The sequence below is a fragment of the Hemitrygon akajei genome, chromosome 13 (assembly GCF_048418815.1).
Source record: "Hemitrygon akajei chromosome 13, sHemAka1.3, whole genome shotgun sequence".
Taxonomy (NCBI): Eukaryota; Metazoa; Chordata; class Chondrichthyes; order Myliobatiformes; family Dasyatidae; genus Hemitrygon; species Hemitrygon akajei.
The window spans coordinates 60,441,917-60,463,632 of NC_133136.1; positions in this window are offsets into that span (position 1 = coordinate 60,441,917).

Here is a 21,716-nt window from a genome sequence, read left to right on the forward strand (position 1 = left end):
GTGAGTGCCAGGGATGGTGATAGAGACAGATACAGTAGGAACATTTATGATGCTCTTAAGTAGTCACATGGATAACAGAAAAATGGAGGGGGGAATAGTTAGATTGACCTTGAAATGGGTGAAATATCAGCACAATATCATGGACCAAAGAGTCCGTACTGTGCTGTAATGTTCTAGGAGTGGCTACAGGACTACTTCGAGTTACTGGACTAGGCCATGTGCAAGGACTCATCAGGGGACATGAATGAATATGCCATGGTCATCACAGACTTTTGAAAAGCATGTGTGAATGACTGTGTCCATACAAAATCTATCAAAATCATCCCCAACTAGAAGTTCATAATGAACCAAGAGATTCACAATCTGTTGAGAGCTAGATCACTGGTGTTTAGGACTGTTGATCTGGGAAAGTACAAGAGGTCCAGGTATGATCTCCAGAAGTCCATCTCACATGCAAAGTTGAAGCTTGAGCTAAACCTGAATCACAGGGTGAGGCTCACCAACTCCGGCAGGGTTTGAATGCCACTATCTCCTACAAAGCAAAACCTAGCAACCTTGTGAACAATCATTGAGTAGGAGTACAAGAAGAGAAGTACTTTTCATTAAAGTTTGCCCTCAGGATTAAAAAAGGCAGAACTTCACTGCAGTTTATCAGAGTTGAACTGTGACCAATCATTGAGTGGCAATCATAAGAAAGAGCAAATAAAAATAAGGCAGGCGCAAGAGGAGTGGCCATTATAGTGAACAGGACAGTGTTTGGAGTGGCTTTGGCTCATCGGGCTTAGGTGAGATCAGGCTTGTGCAAGGTAAGTATCTGGTAAGTATCCCTTTTTCTTGCATTTCTTCATTCTTCACCTGTTAGAGCAGAGTTATTGCGGTGAGAATGGCTTCAGGGGCAGTTCTTAGTTCTGTGTGTGAGATGTGGGAATTCTGGGAGACTTCCAACCTTTGATATAATCACATCTGCACCAGGTGTACTGAGCTGCAGCTTCTGAGAGAAGGAATTGGACTGCAACTTGATGATCTTCAGCTCATATGGGAGAATGAGGAGGTGATAGACAGGAGCTACAGGGTGGTAGTCATCCCTAGGTTGCAGGAAGCATGTAACTGGGTGACTGTCAGGAACAGGAATGGAAATAGGCAGCCAGAGCAGAGTATCCTTATGGCCATTCCTCTCAATAAGTAGATCACCTCGGATGCTGTCGAGGAGAACGAACGCCCAGGGAGAGTCGCAGTGACCAGGTATCTGGCGCAGTTTCTGGTGCCGTGGCTCAGAAGAGAAGAGAGGTGAAGAGGACTGCAGTGATGATAGGAGATTCCATAGTCAGAGGAACAGAGACGAGTTTCTGTTGGCATGATAGAGACACACGAGTGGTATGTTGCCTCTCAAGTGCCAGCGACAGGGATTTTTTGCATTCGGTCCACAGCACTCTAAAGGGGGAGGATGAGCAGCCAGAAATCTTGGTACATATTGCCATCATTGACATACAGGGAGGTGGGAAAGGTGAGGAGGTCCTAAAGAGAGATTTTAGGGAGCTAGGTAGAAAGCTGAAAAACAGGATCCCCATGCTGATATTCTCTGGATTGTTGCCTGTGTCACATGCCAGTGAGGGTAAGAATGGGATGATTTGGCAGATTAATGCATAACTGGCGCAGGGGGCTGGGGTTCAGATTTATGGATCATTGGGATCCCTACTGTGGAAGGTACAAACTGTAGAAAAGGGACAGGTTACATCTGAACCCAAGCGGGAACAATATCCTTGCAGTCATGTTTACTAGAGCTGTTGGAGAGGGTTTAAACTAATTTGGCAGTGGGGTGGGAACGAGACTAATCATGCTGAGCATGAGGTAGGTGGTTTACAAGCAAAGGTAGTGTGTAGTGGGCAAGGAGAGGCTGATGACAGAGCAAAATTGCTGTCAACTGGATGACTTGCAATGTAAAAGATGGACAAAATCAAAAAGGGGGAATACAAGGCTGAAGGCATTATATTTGAATGCACACAGTATACGGATTAAGGTAAATGAACTTGTAGCACAGTTACAGATTGTCACGTATGATGTTGTTGGTATTACTGAATCATGGCTGAAAGAAGATTATAGCTGAGTGCTTAACATCCAAGGACACACAATGTATCAAAAGGACAGAGGGGATGGTATGGCTCTGTTGGTAAAAAATCAAATCAAATCATTAGAAAGAGGTGACATAGTGTCGGAAGATATTGAATTGTGGGTAGAGCTATGGAACTGGAAGGGTAAAAAGACCCTGATGGGAGTTATATACAGACTCCCGAACAGTAATAAAGATGTGGATTACAAATTACAACAGGAGATAGAAAACACATGTCAAAAGGGCAATGTTACAGTAGTCTTGGGGGATTTCAATATGCAGATAGATTGGTGCTAGATCCCCAGAGGGGGATTTTCTTTAATGTCTATAAGTTTAATTTTTAGAGTTTCTCTTGGTTCAGCTATTCTGGATTGGGTGGTACGCAATGAACTGGAAGTGATTAAAGAGCTTAAGGTAAAGGAACCTTTATGAGTTGGTGATCATAATATGATAGAATTCACCCTGCAGATTAAGGAAGAGAAGATAAATCAGATGTATCAGTATTACAGTGGATTAAACAGAATTACAGAAGCATGAGAGAGGAACAGGCCAAAATTGATTGGAAAAGAACACTGGCAGGGATGATGGCAGATTAGCAATGGCTGGAAATTCTACAAGCAATTCAGATGGCACAGGATATATACATCCAAAAGAGGAAGAAGCTCTCTTAAAGCAGGATAACACAACAGTGGCTGAAAAGAGAAGCAAAGCCAACATAAAAGGAAAAGAGAGAGTAAATAATAGAGCAAAATTTAGTGGGAAGTTAGAGGATTGGGACGCTTTTAAAAACCAACAGAAGGAAACTAAAAGTCATAAAGGAGGAAAATATAGGATACAAAGATAAGCTAGCCAGTAATGAAAAGGATACAACAAGTTTCTTCAGATACACAAAATGTAGAAGAAAGAGAGATGAAAGTAGATATTAGACCATGGAATAATGATGCTGGAGAGGTGGTAATGGGGGACAAGTAAATAGCAGATGAATTGAATATGTATTTTCCATCTGTCTTCAAGGTGAAAGATACTACCAGTATACCAGAAGTTTCAGAGTGCCAGGGGGCAGAATTGTGTGAAGTTGCCATTACTACAGAGAAAGTTCTTGGGAAACTGAAAGGTCTGAAGCTAGATAAGTCACCTGGACCAGATGCTATACACCACCCCAGGGTTCTGAAACAGGTGGCTGAAAAGATTGTGGAGGCTTTAGTAATAATCTTTCAAGAACCAATTGTTTCAGGTATAGTCCAAAAGAATGGAAAATTGAAAATGTCACTGCATATTTCAAGAAGGGAGAGAGGTAGAAGAAAGGAAACTATAGGCCAGTTAGTCTGACCTCAGTGGTTAGGAGATGTTGGAATTGATTGTTAAGCATGTGCTTTCAGGGTTTTGCTTGAGGGAAAACCTTGCCTGAAAATCTGCTGGAATTCTTTGAAGAAATAACAAAGCAAAATCGGTGGATGCTGTGTACTTGGATTTTCAGAAGTCCTTTGACAGGGTGCCCCACATGAGGTTGCTTAGCAAGATAAGAGCCCATGGTATTACTGAAAGGTACTTGCATGGATAAGGCATTGCCTGATTGGCAGGAGGCAAAGAGTGGGAATAAAGTTTTGAAGAAGCAGATTGGCTACAGAAGGACATATTAAGAAATGGGTTAAGATGTGTAGATGGAAAACAGTGTCTGAAAGGGTATGATCATGCACCTCGGTGGAAGAAATATAAATGCTGACTATTTTCAAAATGGAGAGAATATGCAATAATCTGAGATACAAAAGAACATGGGAGACCTCTTACAGGATTCTCTAAAAGTTGATTCATATCATCACCAGTGAGGCCTCATTTGGAGTATTGTAAGCAGTTTTAGGCCTGTTATTTAAGAAAGGATGCACTGATATTTTTTTTCAAAGGAGGTTCATGAAAATGATTCCAGGATTGAAAGACTTGTCATATGAGGAGTGTTTGATGGCTCCAAGCCTCTACTCACTGGAATTCAGAAGAATGAGGGATGGCTTCATTGAAACCTATTGAATGTTGAATGGTTTTGTTAGAGCGGATGTGGAAAGGATGTTTCCATTGGCTGTAGATAATGGGAAACGCTGTCAACATCTGAAATGTGGACAGTGTTTAAAAACTAACTGTACAGTGTTTTTTCCAGTATTTTCCAGGAAGAGGGAAGGACAAGAATGGCAAAGTAAGGGAACATTGAATGTCGAGAGATGTGATGAATTTAGTCAAGAAGAAAAAAGAATCATCTTTTAAGTTTAAGATGATGGAATCAAATGGAGCTCTTGACAATTATAAAGAAGCTAGAAAAGAATTTAAGAGGGAAATTGGGAGAGCCAGGTTCAGTCATGAAAAGTCCCAAGGTATTTGATATATACGTAAAGAGTAAGAGGATAACTAGGTAGAGGTTAGCACTTCTCAAAGATAAATCATGGAACATGTGCTTCAAGATGGGGATGTGAGCAATGTCCTAAATGGGTACTTCACAGTAGCATTGACCAAGAAGGATGTGAAGGATGCTGAGATCAGAGTGGAATATGCATTATGCTCAGGCATTTTGAGATAAAGAAAGAGTAAGTGATGGGTCTCTTAAAACATAAATGTGAATAAACCTCTGAGGTGGTAGGTAGGACAGAGGATCACCACAGGACCCTCTCTAATCCTAAATCTAAACCCTGTATAAGGGAAGCAGTTATGGTAGCTGACTCATTTATTGGGGGGTTGAGAATCAGGTGTGTGCTGACAAGGAGTCCCGTATGGTGTGTTGCCTACCAGGAGACCTCCCTGGATGAGTAGATAAGCTCCTGTCCAGAGCTGGGGTGGATCTAGCAGTCATTGTCCACATCGGAACAAGTGACACATTGCAGGCTGTCAGTTCTGCAAAACAAATGAGTAAGGTGCGAAGCTTAGGGACAGAAGTGATAAGATAGTCTTCTTGGAAGTTCTGCCTGTGCCACGTGCCAGTCCACGTAAGGTGGAGGAGACTGGAAGATTTAACTTGTGGCTTAATCATGGTGTAGGTTAGAAGGGCATATGTGTATGGGTCATTGGGGTGCCTTTAGGGAGAGATGGACCTGTACGGCCAGGACGGGTTGCATTTGAACCACAAGGGAACAAATGCACTGAGAAGGTGTTTGCTTCAGTCCATTGAGGACTGCTTAAACTAGGGAAAAGGGGGTAGGGAATTTAGAACAAGTCAGGCTCAACTTTTTAAACACCTTAGCAGAGAATAACATATTAGGTCATAAACTGATTATAGGCTTTAAAAATGTAAAAATGGGTTGGAATAGGATGAAAATCATCAGTAATAGACTAAGGTTAGCCTGTATAAATGTAAGAAATATTAAGAATAAAATAAATGAGCTGGAATTATCTGCAGTGAGTATAAGTTTGATATATTAGCAATAACTGAAACCCGGCTGATCTCAAAGGATGATGATGAATATTGTATTCAAGGATACAATAAGACAGGTAAGATCATTAAGGTGAAGGAGTAGCCATATACATAAAAGAGAATTTAACTGTGAGGCTGCTTATGATAGGAGATGAATCGAGGCAGTGTAGATAACTGGGTAAAAATTGAAAACTATAAGGATAAAGGAATAACATTGGGTGTATGTTATAGAACCCCTAATGCTGACAGTGATTTTAATAAACAACTCAATCAGAATGGTTGCAAAAGAGGACACAGGTTTAAGGTACTGGGGAGTAGGTACAGAGGAGATGTCAGGGGTAAGTTTTTTACGCAGAGACTGGTGAGTGCGCGGAATGGGCTGCCGGCAATGGTGATGGTGGCGGATACGATAGGGTCTTTTAAGAGACTTTTGGATAGGTAGATGGAGCTTAGAGAAAATAGACAATAGGTGCAGAAGTAGACCATTCGGCCCTTCGAGCCTGCACTGCCATTCTGAGATCATGGCTGATCATCTACTATCAATACCCGGTTCCTGCCTTGTCCCCATATCCCTTGATTCCCCTATCCATAAGATACTTATCTAGCTTCTTCTTGAAAGCATCCAGAGAATTGGCCACCACTACCTTCCGAGGCAGTGCATTCCAGACCCCCACAACTCTCTGGGAGAAGAAGTTTTTCCTTAACTCTGTCCTAAATGACCTACCCCTTATTCTCAAACCATGCCCTCTAGTACTGGACTCTCCCAGCATCTGGAAGATATTTCCTGCCTCTATCTTGTCCAATCCCTTAATAATCTTATATGTTTCAATCAGATCCCCTCTCAATCTCCTTAATTCCAGTGTGTACAAGCCCAGTCTCTCTAACCTCTCTGCGTAAGACAGTCCTGACATCCCAGGAATTAACCTCGTGAATCTACACTGCACTTCCTCTACAGCCAGGATGTCCTTCCTTAACCCTGAAGACCAAAACTGTACACAATACTCCAGGTGTGGTCTCACCAGGGCTCTGTACAAATGCAAGAGGATTTCCTTGCTCTTGTACTCAATTCCCTTTGTAATAAAGGCCAACATTCCATTAGCCTTTTTCACTGCCTGCTGCACTTGCTCATTCACCTTCAATGACTGATGAACAAGGACTCCTAGATCTCTTTGTATTTCTCCCTTACCTAACTCTACACTGTTCAGATAATAATCTGTCTTCCTGTTCTTACTCCCAAAGTGGATAACCTCACACTTATTCACATTAAACGTCATCTGCCAAGTATCTGCCCACTCACCCAGCCTATCCATAGAAGGCTATGGGTAAGCCCAGTAATTTCTAAAGTAGAGACATATTCGGTACAACTTTGTGAGCAGAAAGGGCTTGTATTGTGCTGTAGGTTTTCTATGTTTCTATGTAATATTGGAAAAGCAAGCTCTGAGGGCGATGTTTTAGTTATGGGTGACTTTAATTTCCCAAATATTGGGTCGGAGAACCTGGAGACTAATGGATTACAAGAAAGTGAATTAGTTGAGTTATTGAACGATAATTTTCTGACCCAGTATGTTAATGCACCACCAAGATGGGAGTCCTGTCTAGATTTGATATTCTGAATCAATCGAGATAGAACTTTGAGTACACAAGTTGTTGAGCTTTTAGGAACAAGTGATCATAACATTGTTGGTCTCAAATTTTTTTTGGGAGAGTGTATCAATAAAATCCAAAGCCATTAAATTGAATTTCAGAAAGGCAAAGTTTGTGCAAATGCAGCAAAGACTTCAGAAGGTAAACTGAAAGGAACTGCTTTATGTTGAGTCAGTTGAGGAACAATGGGGTTGATTTAAAGAGGAAACACACATAGTGCAGAAAATGTTCATACCCAAGGTTGGGAGAAGCAATAGAAACAATAGATCAGCCATATGGCTGAATGAAGATATACATCAAAAAATTACTGAAGGAAGGCAGCTACTGTATATAAGGAATACAGAAAAATCCTAATGATGTTAACCACAGGGCATATGAAAATATGAGAGCTATAGTCAAGAGGGACATTTGGGTTGCCAAAAGGCAGGTTGAGAATGATATTGCTGATAATGCTAAGACTGACCCTAAGAGATTTTTCAAGTCAAGGAGAAAGTTAATTGTATTAGGAATAATAGTGGGGTGTTAAATTATGCAGAGAAGGACATAGTGGATACTCTTAACTCATATTTTGCTGACGTATTCACCTGCGAAGATGTTAGCAATATGCCAGTAAGTGCAGAAAAAAATAAAATTGTTTTAAGTGACTTAGAGACCTTAGAAAATTAGGTCCTGTTTCAGCTGAAAAGGCTGAAGGTTGATAAATCTCCAGGGCCAACCAACATATATCTAAGAGTACTTAAAGAGGTATGTGATTACAGTATATATACAAACCCATAATATATATTTTTCAAAAGTCATTGAAGACTGGTGAAATCCCTAAGGATGGAAATGGGCTAACATTGTTCGGGTATGAAGGGTAACCACACTGACCCCGATAACTATAGACCAGTAAGCTTAACGTGCATCGCAGGCAAGATAATGGAAACAATAATAAAGAATAAGCTGGAAAAGCAGCTGATAAGAACAGGCATGTTAGCAGAAAGCCAGCATGGGTTCAGAAAGAGGAAATCATATTTTAGTAATATGCTGGAGTTCTATGAAAAGGCAACAAAAATTATAACAATAGAGCAGTTGATATCATTTACTTGGAATTTACAGGGGGTAGGGATTCAGGGTAAGGTGTGTGAATGGGTGCAAAATTTGCTCAAAAACAGAAAACGAGTTATAGTGAGAAGATCAGTTTCACACCTAGAAGATGTTAAAAGTCAGGTTCCAGAGGAATGAGTTTTGGGGCCACTGCTGTTTTTAATTTACATTAATGATTTGGATAAGCACATAACAAATAAAACTAGTAAAGTCTGCAAATGACACAAAATTAGACAGACAGGTTGATAACATTCAGGCAGCAAAATCAATACAGTTGGATCTAAACAAAATCCAGATGTGGGCAGATAAATGGCAGATGAAATTTAATGTAAGTAAATGTAAATAAAGGAAGTAGAAATATTAGGTATAAATATACAATGGGGTGTCTTGAGTTAGAAAGTACACTGTGTGAGAAGTATTTGGGCATCCTGGTAGACTCATCACTATCAACATCTAGACAATGCACAGAAGCTATTAGAAAGGCTCACAGAATATTGGGCTATCTATTGCATTCAGCGGAGTTCAAGTCAAGATGCATTCTCCTTAAGCTGTATAATGTGCTTGTGAGGCCATCTGTGTACAATTTTGGTCTCCATATTGTGTGAGGGATGTGGAGAGAGTTCAGAGAAGAGTGACTAGATTCATTCCAGGTCAGCGGGGTATGAGCTATGAAGAAAGATTGAAAAAATTAAATCTTTTTCTCCTGAGTAGACAAAAATAATGTAAGACATGATAGAAGTGTTCAAAATCATTAAGGGTATAAGTAAGGTGGATGCCAGCTGCTACTTCAAAATTAACCCATCGTCAAGGACACAGGGCTCAAAACTGGTTAAGGGGAGATTTCAGACTAGCATCAGGAAGCATTTCTTTGCACAGCAAGATGTGGACAATGGCACTAACTACCAAGTTGTGTAGTTGAGAGTAGCAGTCTTAGAGAATTTCAAACTAAACACACTACTATTTATTTCAACACACCATGTGAATAAGAATTTGGCATACTTTGTTGGGCCAAATGTTTCGTTCATGTTAAACACTTTCTAATGTTCTAATGTTCTAAAGTCCCCAAATTTTGGGGAGGTAAGAAATAAAATTGCTGAGGCTTTGAGCAAGATCTTTGTGTTCCCTCTAACCATGGGTGAGGTCCAGAGGGCTGATTAGTAGCTAATGTTGTTCCATTATTCAAGAATGGAAATGGTAATATTCCTGGAAGCTATGGGCTGGTGGGTCTCATGTCAATGGTAGTGAAGCTGTGGAAGTGGATTCTTTAGCGTAGCTTTATGCAGGGCAAGTCAAGCCTTACTAACGTGATTGAGTTTTTTAAGGAGGTGACGAAGGAGATTGTTAAAGGCAGTGCTGTGGATATTGTCTACATGTTTTTTTTTATTAAAGGGTTTGACAATGTCCTTCATGGTAGGCTAATACAGAAGATTATGGTGCATGAGATCCATGGAAACAAGTCCATTTGGGTTCAAAATTAGTTTGCCCATAGAAACAGAGGGTTGTGGTCAATTGGACTAATTCTAGATGGAGGTTTGTGGTGTTATACAGGGATCGGTGCTAGGATCTCTGCTGTCTGTGCTATATATAAATGACCTAGATGAAAATATGGATGGGTGGATTAGTACATTTGCAGATGATAAGAAGATCGGTGATGTGGCGGAGTGTAGAAGATTGCCAAATGATGTAGGGGAATTAGATTAGTTACAGATATGGGTGATAAAAGTCAGATAGAGTTTAATCTGGCCAAATATGAGGAATTGCACTTTGAGGAATCAACTGTAAAGGGACAGTACACTGTTAATGCCAAGACTCTTAACAAGATTGGTGTGAAGAGGGATCTCGGGGTCTAAGTCCATAGCTCCCTGAAACTGGCTGCATAGGTAGATAGCGTGTTAAGGAAGGCATATGGAATGTTTTATTAGTTGAGGTATTAAGATTAAGAATGGGTATCTTATGTTGCAGCTTTGTAAAACTCTGGTTAAGCAGAATCTGGAGAATGACATTGATTTCTGGTTGCCCTTTTATTGGGAAGGATGTGAAGACCTTTCAGAGAATTGAGAAGAGGTTTAACAGGACACCATTTGAATTAGAGTGCATGTGTTATGAGGAGAGGTTTGACAAACCTGGCTTATTTTCTCTCAGCAACAGAGGCCGAAGGAAAACCTGATAGAACTACATAAGAGTATGAGAGACATAGATAAACAGCTGGTACAGTATCTTTTTCCTAGAGTTGAAATGCCTAATACCAGATGACAGGGGGAAATTTAAAGATGTGTGGGACAGGTAGCACAGAGGGTAGCAGTTGCCTGGAATGCACTGCCAAGGGTGCTAGTCAAAGCAAATATTGTAGAGGTATTGAAGAGACTTGTAGATAGGCACATGGATGCTCAGGATATGGACATTGTGCCAGTAGAACTAATTAATTTGGTTGATATTAATTACTAGTTTAATAAGTTTGGCACAGCTTTGTGGGTGAATGGCCTGTCACTGTACTGTACTGTTTTATATTCTATGTTCTATTATAATGATTGACACATCCACCATTTTGAATGCAGACTGCTGGGAACTACCCATAGTCCTTTGTCTTCTAGTACTTAAACCTGCATGATGATCTTACAGAATGCATCCAAGTACAGGATGAATTCAGAGACTTACTTTACATCCTTCACTAATGATCCTCTGAACCAATATCTTGTGCAGGAGAGCTGCATCCATACAGATGCCACACCAAGTCATGAAATATTGTAGTTCCAGTTCCAATTACTGGACAGATCATGATGCAAACCTTGTTGTACATGCCTGCAAGTACAGTACAATGCAGATCTTCATTCTGTCGAAGTGCCTCTTGATGCTACAAAGGAGGTGTTGAGATGTACAATGATAATCTTCTTAGTGCCTTTCTTTGGGGAAACCAGGGATGGAATGGTTGCTACCAGGAATCAGCTGGTAGTTCATGCCTTTGCTCACTGATCGTATCCCCCCACGCCCGATCATATGCACATGACAGAGAAATATAAGAAGCTTCAATTCTTTTATTTAGAGTCTGAACAGGTACTTACAATTTCACAGTTGCCTTTTCTAGTTTTAATGTCTTTAATCTCTTCTCACTAGACCACACAGGTTACATCACCGAGGTTTTGCCATCCTGCTGTGGATTAGATACTCTTAGTCAACAATATCTTCCTTTAAAGTTCATAAAGTTAACTGAGATGGGGGAGACCACCTCTGTTGATTTTATCATCCTATAAAAATCTACCAGTCATTTGAATCATTGCAGGATATTTAACACCTTCATTCCAAATGGACAACCTTTGCAGAAATTATTTACTTCAGAAATATTGTCTGACACCTATCTACTTAAAGAAGAAATTATGTCTATTTAAGCATGAATTTAGTGTGGGACTTGAAGCAAGACTTACTAATAACCTTGAGGTACTTGGTATAAAAAGGTTTTTATGTTACTGCCATGACACCTGTGTTCTTAAATATTGAGTTGAAACTTAATTACAATTAATAACTTAGTATAAAATAGTTATTTTCAATAAATGTACATTTCTTTATTTTTGTATTTACTGTATACAATTCTATGCAGAAGTCTTAGAGACTAAAGACTAACGTAGAGTACGGTAATCATTTTATGTATTGGAATGTAATGCTGCCATACAAAATAAAAAAAAGATCATGACATATGTGAGTGATGATAAACCTGATGCTGATATGAGTCTCAATTGTGGACTGAGGGTGGGAAATGGACGGATAGAGAGGAATCAAGTTTGGGAAAAGGAGAGGGGGGTGGGGAGTGAGTGGAAAGCACCAGAGGCAATGAATTCCACAGACTCTCCACTCTCCGGTTAAAGAAATACCTCTTCATCTCCATTCTAAAATGATGCCCCACTGTTCTGAGGCTGTACCCTCTAGTCTTAGACTCTCCCATCATAGGAAACATCCTCACATCCTCTCCACATTCAGTCTATCAAGGCCTTTCATCATTTGATAAGCTTCAATTAGGTCACCCCTTATTCTTCTGAGTTCTAGTGAATACAGGCCCAGAACCATCAAATGCTCTTTATATGACAAGCCATTCAATCTTGGAATTATTTGTGTGAACCACCTTTCAATCCCCCTCTCGTTTCCACACAATCTTTCTAAAGGGGCCCAAAACTGTTCACAATACTCCATGAGGCCTCATCAGTACTTTATAAAGTGTCAATATTACATCCTTTCCTTATATTATTGTCCTCTTGAAACACTGCATTTGCCTTCCTCTCTACAGACTCAACCTTTTAATCAAACTTCAGGGAATCCTGCATAAGTCACTTTGCACCTCAGTTTTTTGTACTTTCTCTCCATTTAAACAGTAGTGACCATACAGTTCCTGACCGTGTATTTCATCTGTGATTTCTTTGCCCATTCTCCTATTCTGTTCATCTGTAGCTGCTCTACTACCTCAAAACTATCTGCCCCTTGACCTTTCTTCATATCGTCTAAAACTTTGCAACAAAGCCATCAATTCCATCCTCCAAATCATTAATAGATAACGTAAAAAGAATCAGTCCCAACACAAACCCTTGTGGAACGCCACTAATTCCCGGCTGGCAACAAGAATATGATCATTTTATTCCCACTCTTTGCTACCTGACAATCAGTTATTGCTTTATCCATGTTAGAATCTTTCCTGTAATACCATGGGTTCGTAGCTTGTTAAACAGCCTGAAGTGTGGCACCTTGTCAAAGGCCTTCTGAAAATCCAAGTACATATCAACTGATTCTCCTTTGTCTATCCTGCTTGTTATTTCTTCAAAGAATTCCAACAGATTTGTCAGACAAGATATTCCCTTGAGGAAACCATGCTGACCATGGCCTATTTTATCATGTGCCTTCAAGTACCCTGAGACCTCATCCTTAATAATTAACCCCAAACATCTTCCCAACCACAGAGGTAAGACTAACTGGCCTCGTTTCCTATCCTTTGGCTCTCTCCCTTTTTGAAGAGTGGAATAACATTTGCAATGTTGCAGTCTTCCAGGACCATACCAGAATCTGGTGATTCTTGCAAGATCATAACCAATGCCTCCACAATCTCTTTAGCCACCTCTTTCAGAACCCTATGGTGTACACTATGTGAACTTATCTACCTTCAGACTTTTCAGTTTCCAAGAACCTCCTCCCTAGTTATGGTAACTGGACATACTTCATGACCCTGACACATGGAACTTCCACCATACTGCTAGCGTCTTTCACACGTTGATGAAAAATACTTAATCAGTTCGTCTGCCATTTCCTTGTCCCCCATTACTACCTCTCCAGCATTGTTTGCCCATGGTTCGATATCCACTCTCACCTCTCTTTTACACATTATGTATTTGAAGAAACTTTTGGTATCTTCTTTAATATTATTGGCTAGCTTACTTTTGTATTCCATCTTTACCTGCTTAATGACTGTTTAGTTGCCTTGTGTTAGTTTTTAAATTCTCTAACTTCCCACTAATTTTTGCTCTATTATATGTTGGCTCCTACTCTGTTTAAGTCCATCTGTAGCCACTCTACTTCCTCAAAACTATCTGCCCCTTCATCCATCTTCATATTGTCTGCAAACTTGGCAAAGAAGCTTTTATGTTGGTTTTGACTTCACTTGTTATCCACAGATATGTCATCTTGCCCTTAGAATACTTCCTCTTCTTTGGGATGTATATATCCTGTGCCTTCCGAATTGATTCTAGAAATTCCAGCATTGCTGCTCTGCCGTCATCCATGCCAGTGTTCTTTTCCACTCAATTCTGGCCAACTCCTCTCTCATGCCTCTGTGGTTCCCTTTACTCCACTGTAATACTGATACATTAACCGCTCCTTCTAAAATTTCAGGGTGAATTTGACCATATTAGAATCACTACCCTAAGGGTTCTTTTATCTTAAGCTCTCTAATCAATTCTGGTTCATTTCACAACAGCCAATCCAGAGTAGCTGATTCCCCATTAAGCTCAACCACGAGCTGCTCTAAAAAGCTATCTAGACTCTGTAGGTAATCCCCCTCCTGGAATCCAGCACCAATCTAATTTTCTCAATCTACCTGCATATTGAAGACCCCCCCCCCCATGACTAGTGTTAACACTGCACTTTCGGCATGCATTTTCTATCTCCCATTGTAATTTGGAGGCCACATCCTTAGTATTGTTTGGGGGTCTGTACAACTCCCATCAGTGTCTGTTTACCTTTGCAGTTCATTAGATCTATCCACAATAATTCAACAACTTCTGTCACCATGTCACCTCTTTCTAATGACTTGATTTCATTTTTTCACCAACAGAGCAATGTCGCCCCTTCTGGCTTCCTGTCTGTCCTTTCAGTATAATGTGTATCTTTGGGAATTAAGCTCCCAGCTATAATCTGTAACTGTGCAACATGTTCACCTATGTTATTCCATATACCGTGCGCTATCAAATATAACGCCTTCAGTTCTGTATTTGGCCTCTTAGATTTTGCCTGCCCTTTTACATTGCAACTCATCCTGTTGACTGCACTTTTACCCTATCAACAGCCTTTCCTCAGTACATATTCCCTCTATTTGTAAATCAGTTACGTCATTTTCAGGCAGATGGGGCTTGTCAGCCATCGTTGGCAGCTTATCCAGGAGAAGGAATAATATGATCCCAAACCTCTGCTGCCTTTGGGCTATACCTACTCTCAGGGAAGGCTTCAGGAGTAAACCCAGAGTGAAAAATCCAGAGTTGGTGTCCCTAAGGCAGTCGTACATTGTGTTCAATGCTGACTGGCAACTCCTGCAATGCGACTCGTACCAAACTGTATCGGTCTCTGCCGTTCCTTTGGGTTCATCAGTTGCATGCAGAGTGGGAGCTTGCTACACAGGCAACAGCTTGCTCTCCATATCATACTACACAGGTCTGTGTATCTAGAGAGCTAGGATGCATTATCCATGCTCGACGGAGGCCTCAGACTGATATCATCTTCAGCACTATTATCTGCCTTTCCTACAAAGCTTCAGCATGGTACTACATATCTAGCAATGAAAAATGTTTAAACTTTCTAAAATAGTGCAGGATTTTGATAACTAGTCTATGGTACTGATCATTATAATGGTCAGATCATCATATTCTCTGATACCGGCGCTTTAAAATGTCATCCTGAAACACCTCTAAACTAGGAAATCAAAACCAGAAGTGAAAACTAAAACAGCAACAGGATAAACTTGGGACTGGGTAGTTTATTCCTCAAACTCTTTCATGGTGAAATATCAACAGTGGGTTCATTTGATTATTTATTTCCCTTACACTGCACAATCTCCTCATGTATCTTTCCATGCTGAAATCAATCACCATGATGCAAAGCAAACAGCTCGACAATCCCTTACATTGCTAATATCTGTCATCATAACTTCCATTGTTATAAGAGGTAAATCCTACAAGAAAATTTGCAAAATAAAAATTACTTAGATATTGTATTTTTCACACAATATCATTATGAAGAATGAACACCACAGGAAGAACAATATTCAGAAAGATTAATCAGCACACTACCTGAAATATATTCATCACGATAAACAATTATCTTATCTTCCCATTATTGTAATCCTATTAATATTTGCTTTGATACTGTTGATTTTTTTAAACTAGAAAAAGCAATGCCTTGAATACAAAGTAATATAGGTTGTGACGAGAATGCTTTATTATTCTTTGCTGGGTAATTTTACCTATTGAAAAATACTGATAGGTGAAGGCCAAACTAATATATGTAGTTTCTTCTCTGGAATTTTTCACTAGCCATCATTGTTATGGGTGAGGGATCAGAGGTACTAATTACAATGGCAGATCACAATTATGATTTCAGCCAGTTTTCAACGTAAATTAAAAGGGCAAAATACAAACGTTTGTAGATAACAAAGGCAAATAGTAATGAACTTCTATGGAAATCTATAGCTGAAATGGTCCCATGCAGCCGATTTACTATTTGAAACAATAAAAAACTCAATGGTCAGTATTCCAGTTCAAATCAAATCTTCTCTACCTAACTCACCTGATTATTGAGGCAAGGTCCTGACCCAAAACATTGACAATCACTTCTGCTTGACCAGCTGAGTTCTTTCAGTAGTTTTATTATTAATATGTATTTGCTTATGGTTTGGTGATGGCTTTGTTTTAAGGAATCTCAGTATTACTCTCAATTTGCTTTAAACCTCCTTATCTCTGTTACTTCTTCTTGCTCTACAATTATCATGTATTTTTGTTTTTTCCCAGTTTTGGAAACCCTGATTAAACCAGGTTGGGAGTTTGATAACATCATCAGGACTTAAGATCAATTTTAATTGTGGCCTTGGTTGAGATAGTTACAGCTTTCCTACTGGGGCTATTAGGTTTTAAAGACATGAATCAAACTGTTAAGTGACACCAAGCTGAATTAATATTCCTGACTGGACAGTAAAAAATGACTCTGCAATTCGAAACCTGACTATATCAGCAATCCCAGCAGGAACTTGCTCTGGGCAAGTCTGCCAGCAGGGGTGCAGTTAATAATGTTGATGTTATCTCAACCTTGCAACCTTAATTTTCAGTAACATGTATTAACTGAAACATCCAAGTGAAATTCTTTTACATGGCTAATTACACACTTAAGTGTGAGTTGAGAAAATTGTTTAGATTCTAATTTCACTCTGTAATAAATATACCAATCTTTGAACAAGATCTTCATGATCTCCCATTCTTAAACTTTTAATGTTTTCATAATAATTTTACCTTTCTATCATACAGCAAGCACAAAAACTGGGGCTTTCCAACAAGTATTATTTTAACACCCAATGTAAACAATATGAAAGCAAACAAGAATTAAAACAAAGTTGATCAGGAACTAGAGGACCCAATCTACAACTAGAAGGCTCAAGTTTGAGGTCGGAGGGGAGAAATGTAAAGGAAATCTGAAGTGTAAGTGTTACACAAAGAGTAGTGAAAATCTGGAGAAAGGTAGGAGGTAGTAGGGGCAGAAACAAAAACAAGGCATTTGGCATTTGGACAGATACATAGATAGGAAAGGCTGAGAAGGAGACAGACCTCATGTGAGCAAATGGAACAGGCATAGACTGGCAAAATATTCAGCAGTGATGAGGTGAGCAGAGCAGGCCCTTATCTGTGATGTGCATTTCAATGATTCTATTATTCTGAGAAATCAGTATGGGAATATTGATGAATCCTCCACCTGGTGCATGTATAAACCAAAGGGTTAAGTGACCTCATTTTCTTATGTAATAATTCTATAATTTAATGATTCATATTGACTATTTACTCTGTTCATTAGACACGTTGTGTACATGGATTGTTTCTGTGCAATAACCAAAGGTGCTTCCATTAAAATAAGCTTAGAGCCAAATTTATTCCCAGCCTTCTGGCATCTGAATTGCCATCAGATTTAGATCATATCAAAAATCTCTCCTGTCATTTCCTCCATATTCCACAACCTTTCACAACATACCTGTGAAAAAGGTTTTCTTTAACAACTATTTCTATATCTGCAAGAGGTGGCAGACCAGAGTTGCAGTCTTCCATTGTAAAGGTGATATATGTGAAAAGGTTTGAATATAAATATTGCCTGTACACTGTCCAAAAGAGACGAGCAAGATCTTAAATGGATTTTTTTTGCATCTCTATTTATTCAGGAGACAGTCACAGAGTCTATACAAGTGAGGCAAAGATAAAGTGAGGATATGGACCATATACAAATTACAAAGGAGGTGTTTGCTGTCTTAAGGCAAATTAATATAAATCCCCAGGAGCTGACAAGGTATTCGCTCTGACCCTGTGGGAGGCGAGTGCATAAATTGTAGGGACCCTGGCAGAGATGTTTTAAATATCCTTAGCCAAGAGTGAGGTGCAGAGGATTGGAGGATAGCTAATATTGTTCCGTTGTTTAAGAAATTATAAACCAGTGCGCTTGACATCAGAAGTGGGTAAGTTATCGGAAGGTGGTCTAAGAGACCGGATATATAAATACTTAGATAGACAGGGACTGATTAAAGATAGTCAACATGACTTTGTGCTTGGTAGGTCAATTCCAACCAATCTTATAGAGTGTTTTGAGGAAGTTACCAGGCAAGTTGATGAAGGCAAGGTTGTGGACGTAGTCTACATGGACTTTAGCAAGACATTTTTCAAGGTCTCGCATGGGATGTTGGTCAAGAAGGTTCAGTTGCTTGGCATTAAACATGAGGTAGTAAACTGGATTAGACATTGACTTCATGGGAGAAACCAGAGAGTGGTAGTAGATGGTTGTCTCTCTGACATGAGGCTTGTGACTAGTGGTCTACTACAAAGATCGGTGCTGGGTCCATTGTTATTTGTCATCTATATCAAAAATCCAGATGATAATGTGGAAACTGGATCAGCAAATCTGCAGACGACACCAGGATTGGTGCAGTGGGATCTTGACCAGTGAAGAAATGGGCTGAAAATTGACAGATGGAATTTAATCTAGACAAGAGTGAGGTCTTGCACTTTGGGAGGACAAATAAGGGTAGGACTTACACAGAGTGTGTGAGGGCACTGATGAGCGTGGTAGGACATACAGACCTGGGAATGTAGATCCATAATTCCTTGAAAGTGGCATCACAGCTAGATAAGGTCATAAATACATTTTACATAAAAATTAATTTTGGCATTAGCCTTCATGCATCAAACTATTAAGTACAAGAGTTGGGATATTATGTTGAAATTATATAAGACATTGGTGAGGCCTAATTTGGAGTATTGTGTGCAGATTGGGTCACTTAACTCCAGGAATGATGTAAATAAGACTGAAAGAGTATGGAGAAAATTTACAAAGATGTTGCCGGCACTTAAGGATCTGAGTTATAGGGAAAGGTTAGGAATTTTTTCCCTGGAGTGTAGAAAAATGAGGGAAGATTTGATAGAGGTATAGAAAAGTATGAGGAACACAGATACGGTAAATGCAAGCAGGCGTTTTCCACTGAGGTTGGGTGAGACTAAGGTCATAGATTAAGAGTGAAAGGCGAAATGTTTAAGGGGAGCATGCGGGGGGGGGGGGGACTTCTTCACTCAGAGGATGGTGAGAGTACGGAACGAGCTGCCAGCAGAAGTGGTGAATGTAGGTTTGATTTCAACATTTAAGAGAAATTTTGGTCGGTACGTAGATGGAAGGGGTATGGAGGACTATTATTCAGGTGCAGGACAATAGAACTAGGCAGATTAATAATTTGCCTCGGGCTCGATGGACTAAAGAGTCTGCTTTTGTAGTGTTCTATGACTCTATGTAACTAATTTCAGACAAAAAGTTAAAAAAATGCAATATTAAAAAGGTCACTGATTACTTCTGTTCCTGTGGCACCAAGAACATACAGTACCCTTCTAATACCTTAATTCTTCCTATGCGTAAAAAAATTAACACAATTATTTTTTCAAGGTACTGACATGAGATGCTACTTGATGGACTATGTCAAAAGAACATTTTTAGTGATCCAGTTTTGCTTACATCGGCACTTAAATATTTAAATATATTTCATAACGTTAATGTTACAATTTAATAAAAAGAATTACATTCTTCATTATACATACTCTGGAAATCACATGCATAAAACTGCTCTATAAATCCTATCTTATGCTGCTGGTATGAAACATGTTAATGTGTTCAGTGTGCTGTGGAGATAAATGACTATCATCAATATGCAAATCAGATTTATTACTTGTACTGTGCAGTATAATTTCAACTCTTGAGGTGGGTTAAAGAAACACTAAAAGTTAAATCAGTAAAAAGAATTAAATTAACATCAGCAAAAACCTGAACATTGTGGTTGAGTCTATTTCATTAAAAATGTACTATGATTATTTAATTTATTTGTCTTTTTATTTCAGGTTGCTTCAAATCTCAACAAGAAAGAATTAATAATGGAAAAGGCAAAATATGTTATCCACTCCAATTTCAACATACAGTTGTCATAACTAATTATCTATAGATGCTTTCTAGCTGATGCCACACTGAAGAGCTTTACAATAGGAATCAGTAGAGATTCATTGGCAAACATTCCCAACATTCAGATAAAGTTCAGCTCTGTTAAGATTCAAGTGTATCTTCAAAACTTCTTTAAAAAATGAATATTCCCACTGGCTCTTGGAAATACACAGAATAGAAATTCTTGGAGTGGAGAAAGAACTTTCGAGATAACACTGAGATCCTTGAATCAATTTGTTGATTGTACATGGAAACCTAACACCAGAAGGAATGCACTGCCTTACAAACTCAAATAGCAAAGAATAAGGTGCTGGTCCTTAATATCTAGATATGTGGTAGAAGGGCCCTACCAGCTTACAGGACATAATAATACCTCAGTTTGAAACTTTACCAATTTCAATGCATGTAAAGATCAGGAACTAGAGTGCATAATAGGGAAGAGCAGGTCTTGTGTGGCACTATGGAACATTATGGGAAATCTTAATGAACAATTCAAACTCTTCTACAGAGTTTAAAGGAAGTTACTCTAGAGCCAGATGTGCTTCAAAATGGTGTAGGAATAATTTACTGTAATATTTTACAGTACTGAATGGATATTTGCAGATTAATTGAGTTGCTATTGACCTAGTGATGTCAAAACAATGATGTCATGACAAATCAATAAAAATGACATAAGAAATTGAAGAGGGTAGAACAGTGAATATGAGCAAAGCAGCTGACAAGCTTCCACACAGTTGAGTCATTCGGAATGTCAGGAGAAATGGCACTTAGGGAAGATTGGCTGTATGGACTCAGAATTGGGTGGAATGTTGTAGTAGATGGAGTATATTCTGCCTGGAGCCCACTGACCAGTGGTCAGCAGGGATCTGTTTGGGATCTTGCTCTGGGTGAGCTGGGCAGAGAATTAGCAGATGGAGTCAACCCTGAAAAGTGTGAAGTGTTATACTTTGTAAGGTCAACTTGATGACAATGCACAGGGTTAATGCCAGGAATCTTAGCAGTGTGGAAGAACAGAGGGAACTTCAGCTTCACATCCCTAGACCACTAAAAGTTGCCATGCAGGTTGATATGGTTGTTAAGAAGGCACATGTTGTGTTGTGTTGCGCAACTGAGCTCAAAAGTCATGAGGTAATGTTGCAGCTTTATAAAACTCTTGTTACACCACACTTTGTGTGTTATATTCAGTTCTGGTCATCTCATTATAGGAAGAATGTGGATGTTTTAGAGAGGATGAAGAGAAGATTTACCAGGACGCTGCTTAGAGTAGGCGGCATGTCTTATGAAGATAGCTTGAGCGAGCTAGCTAGGGCACTTCTCTTTGGAGCAAAGGAGATTGAAAGGTGACTTGGTAGAGGTGTGCAAGATGACAAGAGGCACAGATTGAGTGGCGAGCCATTGATTTTTTCATTGAAGTGTTGCACCTTGGTAAGTCAAATTTAAAGAGATAGGACACCAATAAGGATAAGATGCCTAACAGGGTTGATGAGCAAAGAGATTTTGTGGTCCAAGTTCATAGCTCCTTGA